Source organism: Castanea sativa, chromosome 9 (assembly GCF_040712315.1).
Source record: "Castanea sativa cultivar Marrone di Chiusa Pesio chromosome 9, ASM4071231v1".
In the NCBI taxonomy this organism is placed as follows: Eukaryota; Viridiplantae; Streptophyta; class Magnoliopsida; order Fagales; family Fagaceae; genus Castanea; species Castanea sativa.
In genome coordinates, this window is record NC_134021.1 from 44,536,526 (window position 1) to 44,544,983 (window position 8,458).

At 39.1% G+C, this 8,458-nt stretch overlaps 1 long non-coding RNA gene across 1 annotated transcript; it reads right to left on the reverse strand.

Moving 5' to 3' along the window:
• Positions 1-1,973: 1,973 nt before the first annotated feature.
• Positions 1,974-8,458, reverse strand: LOC142609752 (uncharacterized). Its single transcript, XR_012839666.1, has 3 exons — positions 8,323-8,458; positions 2,354-2,465; positions 1,974-2,243 (listed from the first exon to the last, which is right to left on the reverse strand). It is a non-coding gene; the product is annotated as an uncharacterized LOC142609752 (long non-coding RNA).

Below are 8,458 nucleotides of genomic sequence, written 5' to 3' on the forward strand. Positions count from 1 at the left end.
TGGATGTCTTGTGGGAGGTGGGCTGCGGGTGCATGGCGGGCGGGGTTAGATCAAGACCCGGGTCGAAGGAAGGAATGGGTGACAGCTCGGGGAAATGACCGTGGGGTGGGTGGACGGATGTCGAGACCCGAGGACATGGATGTGGAGTGGGTGAAGGGATGGTGGTGGGGGTAGAGGATGGATGTGGGATGGGTGAGGGGATGGTGGGGCTAGGGGATGGATGTGGGATGGGTGAGGGGATCGTGGGGCTAGGGGATGGATTTGGGGTGGATGGGTGGGGATCGGGGGTAGGGACAACTCTCGGGGTAGCAATAGACGAACGAGACCCACGTCCGACAGGAGCTCTGCTTGTGCTTGGGCTTTGAGTAGGCGGCTAGCGGCCGCAGAGTGCTGCCTCCTCATTCGGGGCCTCGGGGATAGGAGGTTGTACACGGCCAATCTCTGCACCGCATTTAGCACATCGTAATGTCCTTGTGGTCCTCGGTGCCCCTTTGGGTGACACCTCGACAAACGGGCATATCCTTCAATGCGAACATGAAAAAACCGGGTATATTAGTAATTCAATCGATAATAAAATAAACATTGGTTTTGAATTGGTTCTGCTAGTAATAATTGCAAGTTATAGGGAGACCGAGTGTTACCTTTGACTAAATTTAAATTATCTTTTATATTAAGGATGTAGCTAGCGCATAGAGTAGACAAAATGCTAATTAAAAATTCAACGAGATAGAAAAGTTACCATTATAATCAATCTAGCACCGAGGACATTGATGAACCTCAGTTATCCTTTTGTACCAATCGAAGTACTCGTGTTGTGGAGGCATATCACCAACCATGCTTCACAACCTTTTGAAGGCGATTACCCACTCTGTAATATGCGCAGCATGTTTCCGCATCCAATCAACACCAACCTTCCCCCTCAAATCAATGGCATGGAGCACTGTATCGGTGTCAACATTACGGGGAATTTCTTGGATCATCCCGAATTGACGAACGACACGATCCGGTGTATGTTTCTCTACTAGGTGGAAACATACAAGTGGCACCGTTGCCGTCCATGGCCCTCACGCAACGCACCACGGCGGAAGGTTCTCGAATTCGGCTTGGTACGGCCGCACACCACCTACGACGGCCAAAAACAAGCAACACATTAGGCAACAATGTTTATATGGCAAAGTTCACTAAACCTATATCTTGTTCCTAAACATGTTAAATAAGGCATTTTCATACAGCTGGCCAACATTGAAGCTATTTGCTCGCGATACCTGTCCGGGAAGATGTGGGCGGGGCTGTTTTCTTGTTTGGGACCCACGACCACCTACAATCCAGGAACAAGGGATCATATTAACCGATATAATTTAGAAAATTTGACACAAAATTATAGTGTATAACCTCTATTTCAAATTGTTTAATATAGACTCAAATAATTTCTAGAAGCTTTTTAAAAAAATAAATTGAAGTTACATGACGTGTATGAGGTAGAGACTTACTTCGGGGACGAGTGGACCACGAGCTGGAGGACCATAAGCATCATCGGCGGGCCATGTGCCAACCTTCGGGCACAAATATGGGAACCTAGCCCATGCCCAATCTTGGACCAACGCAAACACCCACCAAGCTCGATTAGCTTTCTTATCGCTTGCCTGCATAACTCTCGGTACAACCATGCAAGGCAAGCACTTCCAGCTGTACCTTCATGGATTGCGAAGGTCTTCCAGCTGCGCACCCACCATCGAGATGCACCTATCGCCGGATTTGTCCTTGAAGATTGTGTCCCCTAGTAGCGCTAGGATGTAGCATCGTGCGTACTTATGCAAGCTGATCCTCTGTGGCATTAGGCGGCAAGGGATTGGCAACGACTTCCAAAAGCCGTTGGATGAGAATCCTCGGCCATGAAGTTCCTTTCTCGATTGTTTGCAGTGCGAAGCCAAGAAATTCCTCACACACGTTCTCCCATTCTTTCTGCGTGCTCCCTGTAATGACCTCGCCGTCAACAGGAAGCCCGAGAAGAACCTCCACATCTTGCAAGGTGATGGTGACCTCACCATGTGGCATGTGGAAGGTGTGAGTCTCCTGCCGCCATCGCTCCACTAAGGCCGTTATCAGGCCGTGGTCAATCTCTCTACCCGGGGTCCTAAGGAGTCCCTCCAAACCGAGTGCCTTAATGATGTCAATGACTCGGTCGTCCACCATTGGCTCTCGATCGGAGAACTCTTCAGTACGGACACGGCATTTAAGAGACCCTAGATCCTGCACAGAACAAAACCATGGATTAATATATGACAGCAAGTGCGCTCACATTGTATGAATCAAATGTGTGTACATTCATTAAATATTTAATGTTGTGCTTTACCTGCCCATTCCAAATAGATTCAGACCGATGGTTGGCCTGCAACGTCAACACCGACTGGTCAATGGGGCCAGGCTGTGTGTAGTCAATCTGTCCAGCATTTGCAGCAGCCATACTGCACAAGAATGATAAGCAATTAGCATGTAATAGACATTGAAAACAATTAAAGGAAATAAATAATGTTGAACTGCATAAGAAGTAATGGAGACAGATTGTACCACTGTTTACAAGAACTATCAGAGTTCCACAGCTAATAACCCAAAAGAATATCTTTGAGGAAGGATTTGATAAAGTGAAAGGGAAGTAAAAGTTGGTAATCTTGAGTTTATTACCATATCCTGGTAGTAGTCTAAAATAAAATTATGTGATGCAGGGAGTACAGAGATAGTTTTATTTAAGTTTAAAAGTCTAGTAAGGTAATTAGGTTTTAGTATTTTATTTAAGTTCATAGGGTTAACCTTTATTTGTAAGAAGACATACAATTCCAATAACGACTTAACCTTACGATATTTGGTTCACATAATTTCCCATCTATCGTTAAAAAGGATTAAAATAGGTTACAAGAAAAATGAAGGTTCCAGCTAGCTTGGTTGGAGAAGTCTACATCATAACATAATGATAAAACTTGGATTAGACATTTTAGAGATGGGGAGATGAGTCGATCTCATTCCATAGACTGTAGGCTAAGTGGGCATTGGCCAGATAGTCTAGAGCAGAAATGGTGTCAAAACTGGAGGAAAGTAGCCAAGAGAAAATACTTTCAAATGTTGGCCTATGTCAGGCTCACTCAAAGCAGTTTGGGCTTTGATTGGAACAGTTTTCTGAAAATGTTCTCAAAAAACTGTTTAATGTTGTTTTCAAGAATATGTTGTACCTAGTGTACAAAGCTCCCACTTTTGCAGGGTCTGCGAGAAGTGATTGATTGTTTTTGAGAATCAGAACCAAGAAAAAAAAATTTCTGTTGTTTTCAATATCAAAAATTTATTTGGAAAGATGACTTAAAACTGTTTTTAGAAAAGTTCGTGAAGTAATTTCATTCTCAGTTATAATTTTTATAAATGATATAACTATTCCCACATGCCAAAGCCCGGACCACACATGCCCCAACCCCCTATCTACTAAAGCCTTGCCCTTCTCAGCTCTCACATTTTGCATAAAACCCATTCCATAACCCCTTCACGCATTTTTTCTAACACATCTCATATAATTGCCACAAACAAACCATTTCTCAAGCCTCCAACCATTCTCAGCTCAAACCATCAAGAATCCATTTGACTTCAATGGCCACCAATTCGAAACTCCTACCCTTGCTCATCTTAAGACACTTGTTCACTGCTTGGAAATAATATTGAGCATAGAAATTTCTAAAAGTTTAGCATAGACTAATTTACAAAACATCATAGCAATGAAAATTTGCACATGAAGATGGACCATCCATCTGACAATTTCTAAGATGACAACCAAAATGCAATTACAAGTAAATCAAAGATGCACTTTCCCTTTATGGGGCCAAAAAACAATTAACTCCACTAATACTGCCTTGAACTATGCAAGTGATTTTTTTTTTTTTTTTTTTTTGGATACATCAATAGTTGGGGTTGGGGGGATTTGAACCCTGGATGTCTTTGTTGGTGTTGGATTTGAACCCTAGTGAATGCAACTGATTTTCATTTTGGATTTGAACCAGTGGCGGCGCCACGTACATTTCAGGGTGTTCCCAGGAACACCCTGAACTGAATTTTTTTTTTTTATATATATAATAATTTTAAAAAAAATATTTGTTTACCTTAAAAAAAAATTAGGAATACCCTCAATCAAGGGTAGGAACACCCTAAAAAAAAAAAAATTATTTGTTCAGCAAATAAAAAAAGCCAAAAAAAAAAACTTGGAACTAAAATCTGAAAAAAAAAGAAAAAAAAAAAGAAAGTGTAACGGCAAGCCCACAGATTCTCGAAAAAAAACAAGCAAGCCCCACATCAAGCCCAACAGATGGTAGCAAACCCAATAACCCACAGATTCTCCCAAAAAAAAAAAAAAAAAAAAACCTAACCTAATATACTGAAATCGAGATCGAGCAACACTTCACACTTCACACTTCACGGGCGGACGCAAAAAATTTCACGGAACGTCGGAACGGATGACGGAGTAGGAGATCGCCGGATCGGGCCGAGCTCAAAATCGATCTCCCATTCAAACGGAAGCTACATCTCGACGTGCTCCCCGCCCGATCGGTCTTCCTCAGTTCCTCGCCTCGCCACGCCACTGTGCCGATCGGTCTTCCCCAGTTGAGTTCCTCGCCTCGCCTCGCCCTTTGTGCCGACGGCGGCGCCCTCGGGTATTTCATCTATGTGACTGTCTGTCTCAGTCTCTCTGCTCTCTTTATCTGAAGAGTGAAGAGGGAAGAATGAAAGTGAACAAAATGAGACTCTCGGACTCTCCCTCTGTCTCTCTGTCTCAGTCTCTCTCTCTCTTTTAAGACTTTGAACTGAGAACTGTTCTTGTTTTTTTTTTTTTTTTTTTGTGATTGTCATTTGTCTGCTTTTGCCTTTTGGTTAGTATGCTTTATAAAATTTTATTAATATTTGCACTGTTTTTGGAGTTATCCGTTGGTATTGATGTTGGTGTGGTGAGATAAATTAGATGTCTGTGTTGGTGTGGTGTCTTTTTGTGAAATACAATTAATTGGCTTTATCTGATTGGCTCTAGTCTTGTGATTGGAGTCAGGGGCATTGGGTACTGTTGAATTGGGGTGAATGGGGGTGTGGCTGTTTGCAACAGTACAACTAATAATTAATGAATAATCATTTAATTAACTAATAATTAATAAAAAACCATTTAATTAACTAATAATTAATTGAAGGAAATAACTAATAAATAATAAATAATAATTTAATTAACTAATATATTATAAAAGACAAACAAATTAAATTATGTTATTCTAGGCTAAACAACAATTAATAATCTTATAATTAATGAAACAACAATATAACAAATTATAGTTTATAAAAGTCAAAAAATTAAAGAAACAACTAAACAACAATAATTAATAATTTGATAAGAAAACTACGTACCAAAAAAAAAAATTTGGAAAATTTTTTTAGGAACACCCTAAGAAAAATTCCTGGAGCCGCCACTGATTTGAACCCCAGATTTGTAAAAAATACCCTGGATTTGAACCCTGGCTAATGCAAGTGATTTTCATTCTTAGTTTTATATTAAATACACTTTTCTTTTGGGAGCCAAAAAAAAAAATCAATTTAAGATACAGTGAAAATATCTCTTTGTTGTTGCCTGAACTGATCATCACAGTATTTTTAGAGTTACAGTTTTCAAAATGACTTTTCTGAAAATAGATAGGAAAACACCTTCTTTGTATAGTTTTCAATTCTTTCCGTTTTTAAAAATTTTACATCTATCTTACTAGTTCAAGTCCATCCACCAACAATACTAACACTAGACATTATCATTTAACTGGACGCTGAGCAGAGCAGTCATGATTGATGTATATAACTTAATGAGAACAAATATCTTCGTATTCTTCAACAAGCTTCTGACAAATGATAATTGCTGCTTTCAATAACTCAAGTCCCAAATTAACAAATACACAATAAATCCAAGTAAAGTTTCAATGAATGCAGCTTTTAGATTAATGCACCAGTTAGAAAGAGTGGGTTGATTCAAATTGAGGGAATGAAAATAGACAGGGGAAGACAAAAAATAACATTAGTAGAAGTAATTCAAAAGAACATATCAATTAAGGAAGTAATAGAGGCTATGACTTTGGATAGAATAAAACGTAGGAAAAGAATAAATGTGGTCAGCCTAACTAATCTTCTTGAGGATCCTTAGTTGACCCCAAAAAACTTAGGACTAAGGTTTTGTTGTTGTTGCATCATTACAATAGTTGACCAGAAACACAATCCTTGTCATATTTAAGTCAACATTCATATAGTATAGTAGTCACTTTGTACCCTGTAATGCATGTATACATGTAGGGGCCAAAATGCCAACGATATCAAATTGTCAAAATAGACAATTATAAGGCATTTGATTTTCTTTTTCATTTTCCTTTTTTGGGACAAGTAATAGTGAAACTTTATTAGAAAGAGGCAAGGAGAGACCTTAAGTATACAGGATGTGTACAAAAGACACTTAAATAATATGTGATTCAGCTGGCATTTGAATTGCATATATCTAATAAACAATAAAACTTCTAGCATGTTCATAGTACTGATATTGATCTAGTGCTATAATAATCTCAAAGAAACCTCAAAACCAAAACTGGATCGTGATCATATTACTCTTTTAATGTATTTCTGTAATTGTGCTTTTAACACTTAAGGAGCTTCATTCTACATAAAACCACTATTAAAATTTTTGTCGGGCCAACATTCATCATCTAGTGGCAATTTTGTACCAGTCTGATAAAGTTTAATGTGTTCATCTATAACACTGGATGATTTAAATGGCGAATATTTCACTGTAGCAAATCTATAGTAGCAAGCAATAGTGAAATGGAGTTTTCTGGATAACAGTCATATGATATAGTAAAAACCAAAGTTCAGAACTATTTCTTGAAACTGCCTCTTCATATTCTCAGATGCTCAAAAAGAGAAGACCAAACCATTCTACATCAGAGAGAGGAGCATTACTCTGCTACAATCTCTTCAACCAACTTCTAATTCAATGTGAAATCCTCCCCACCCCCCCCCCCCCACCCCCACCCACCCCGGCTGTATATTTTTTCTTTCTTTTTTCATTGAATAAAAAAAAAGAAAAAAAAACTATATATATATTTAAACTTGAAACCTTTCGCTTGCAACCAACTCTGTAGAACTAGGAACTCACTCATCTCATACGTATAACCCCTGCTTGAAATTGCAAGCTCCAGTCTCTAACTAGCAACAAGCTGAGGGGAGGAATTAAAATTTCCATAGCCTGACAATGGTTTTGACATGTCCACCACTAACTTATCCTATGCCAATCTCTCATATGTAATCAAACCAAATGACACTTTCTACATTGTTTCCACCTTTAAGTTTATGAACCTCACAACCTACTATTCTGTTGAGCTTGTCAACCCCACTCTAGTCCCTACCAACCTTTCTATTGGTGTTACTGTCCTTTTTCCTATCTTTTGCAAGTGTCCTAACACGACCCACGTGCAAAACAGAGTCAAATATCTGATATCCTATGTATTGATATAAACACAATATATCTTTTCTTTTCAATTATTGATATAAACACAATAGTCAAGTTTTAAGGAGTTTTAACCACATCCCCTTTATTTTTGGTAGAAAAATTCGACTCGCACTACCATATGAATTGAACTGATTACATCATCCTTCAGCCGCTGATGGGGACAAGATTCCTTTCAAGTCCAAATACCATTGGCTCAAGGAGTTTCAACCCTTTTTTTTTTCTTCCCCCCCCCCCCCTAGTCAAAGAAGTTCAAACTAATTAGGAATTCAGAGTGCTATGTGAAGCAACGTCAATTAAATACAATTTCCTTCCAAACAGCACTAAAATGATTTTCATTCACTTGTGTCTCCTATATCCTCTGCAAAGTCTCCTCTATTTTTCTGCATTCACAGTAATTATCACTTGCAACTTGCCAGATTGCATTAAGAATGTTCACATTGAATTAAAAGAGTAACTTTTCCAATGAAGCATAAATGACTAATAATTGCAAAAATTGCATATAGAACAGTCTTGGATGAGCCATAGTGGCGCTATCTCTGTGCCTGAGAACAAACCATTAGTCTTGATCAAATTTTGTAATTATCTGAGTTAGTCTTCAATTACACAACCTACTGTAATTAGATGGTGCATGCTTCATACGTATTACAATTGTCAAAATTTTGATACTAAATCAATCTAGTCCACATGCAAGGATCAGCAGTCACAAAAACCATGTACTAGACTTTCAACTAACCCACATAAAAAAATCACACTTAAGAAGAAAAACATACCTGCTTACTGAGTGAGAGTGGAGAGAGTGCTTGAGAGTGGAGACTATGGCAGGCCGAGTGACAGCTCAGGGGGCGAGTCAGAGGGTGGAGAGCCGTGACAGCTGCGAGTGAGAAGGTGGACAGAGGCGCGAGAGGG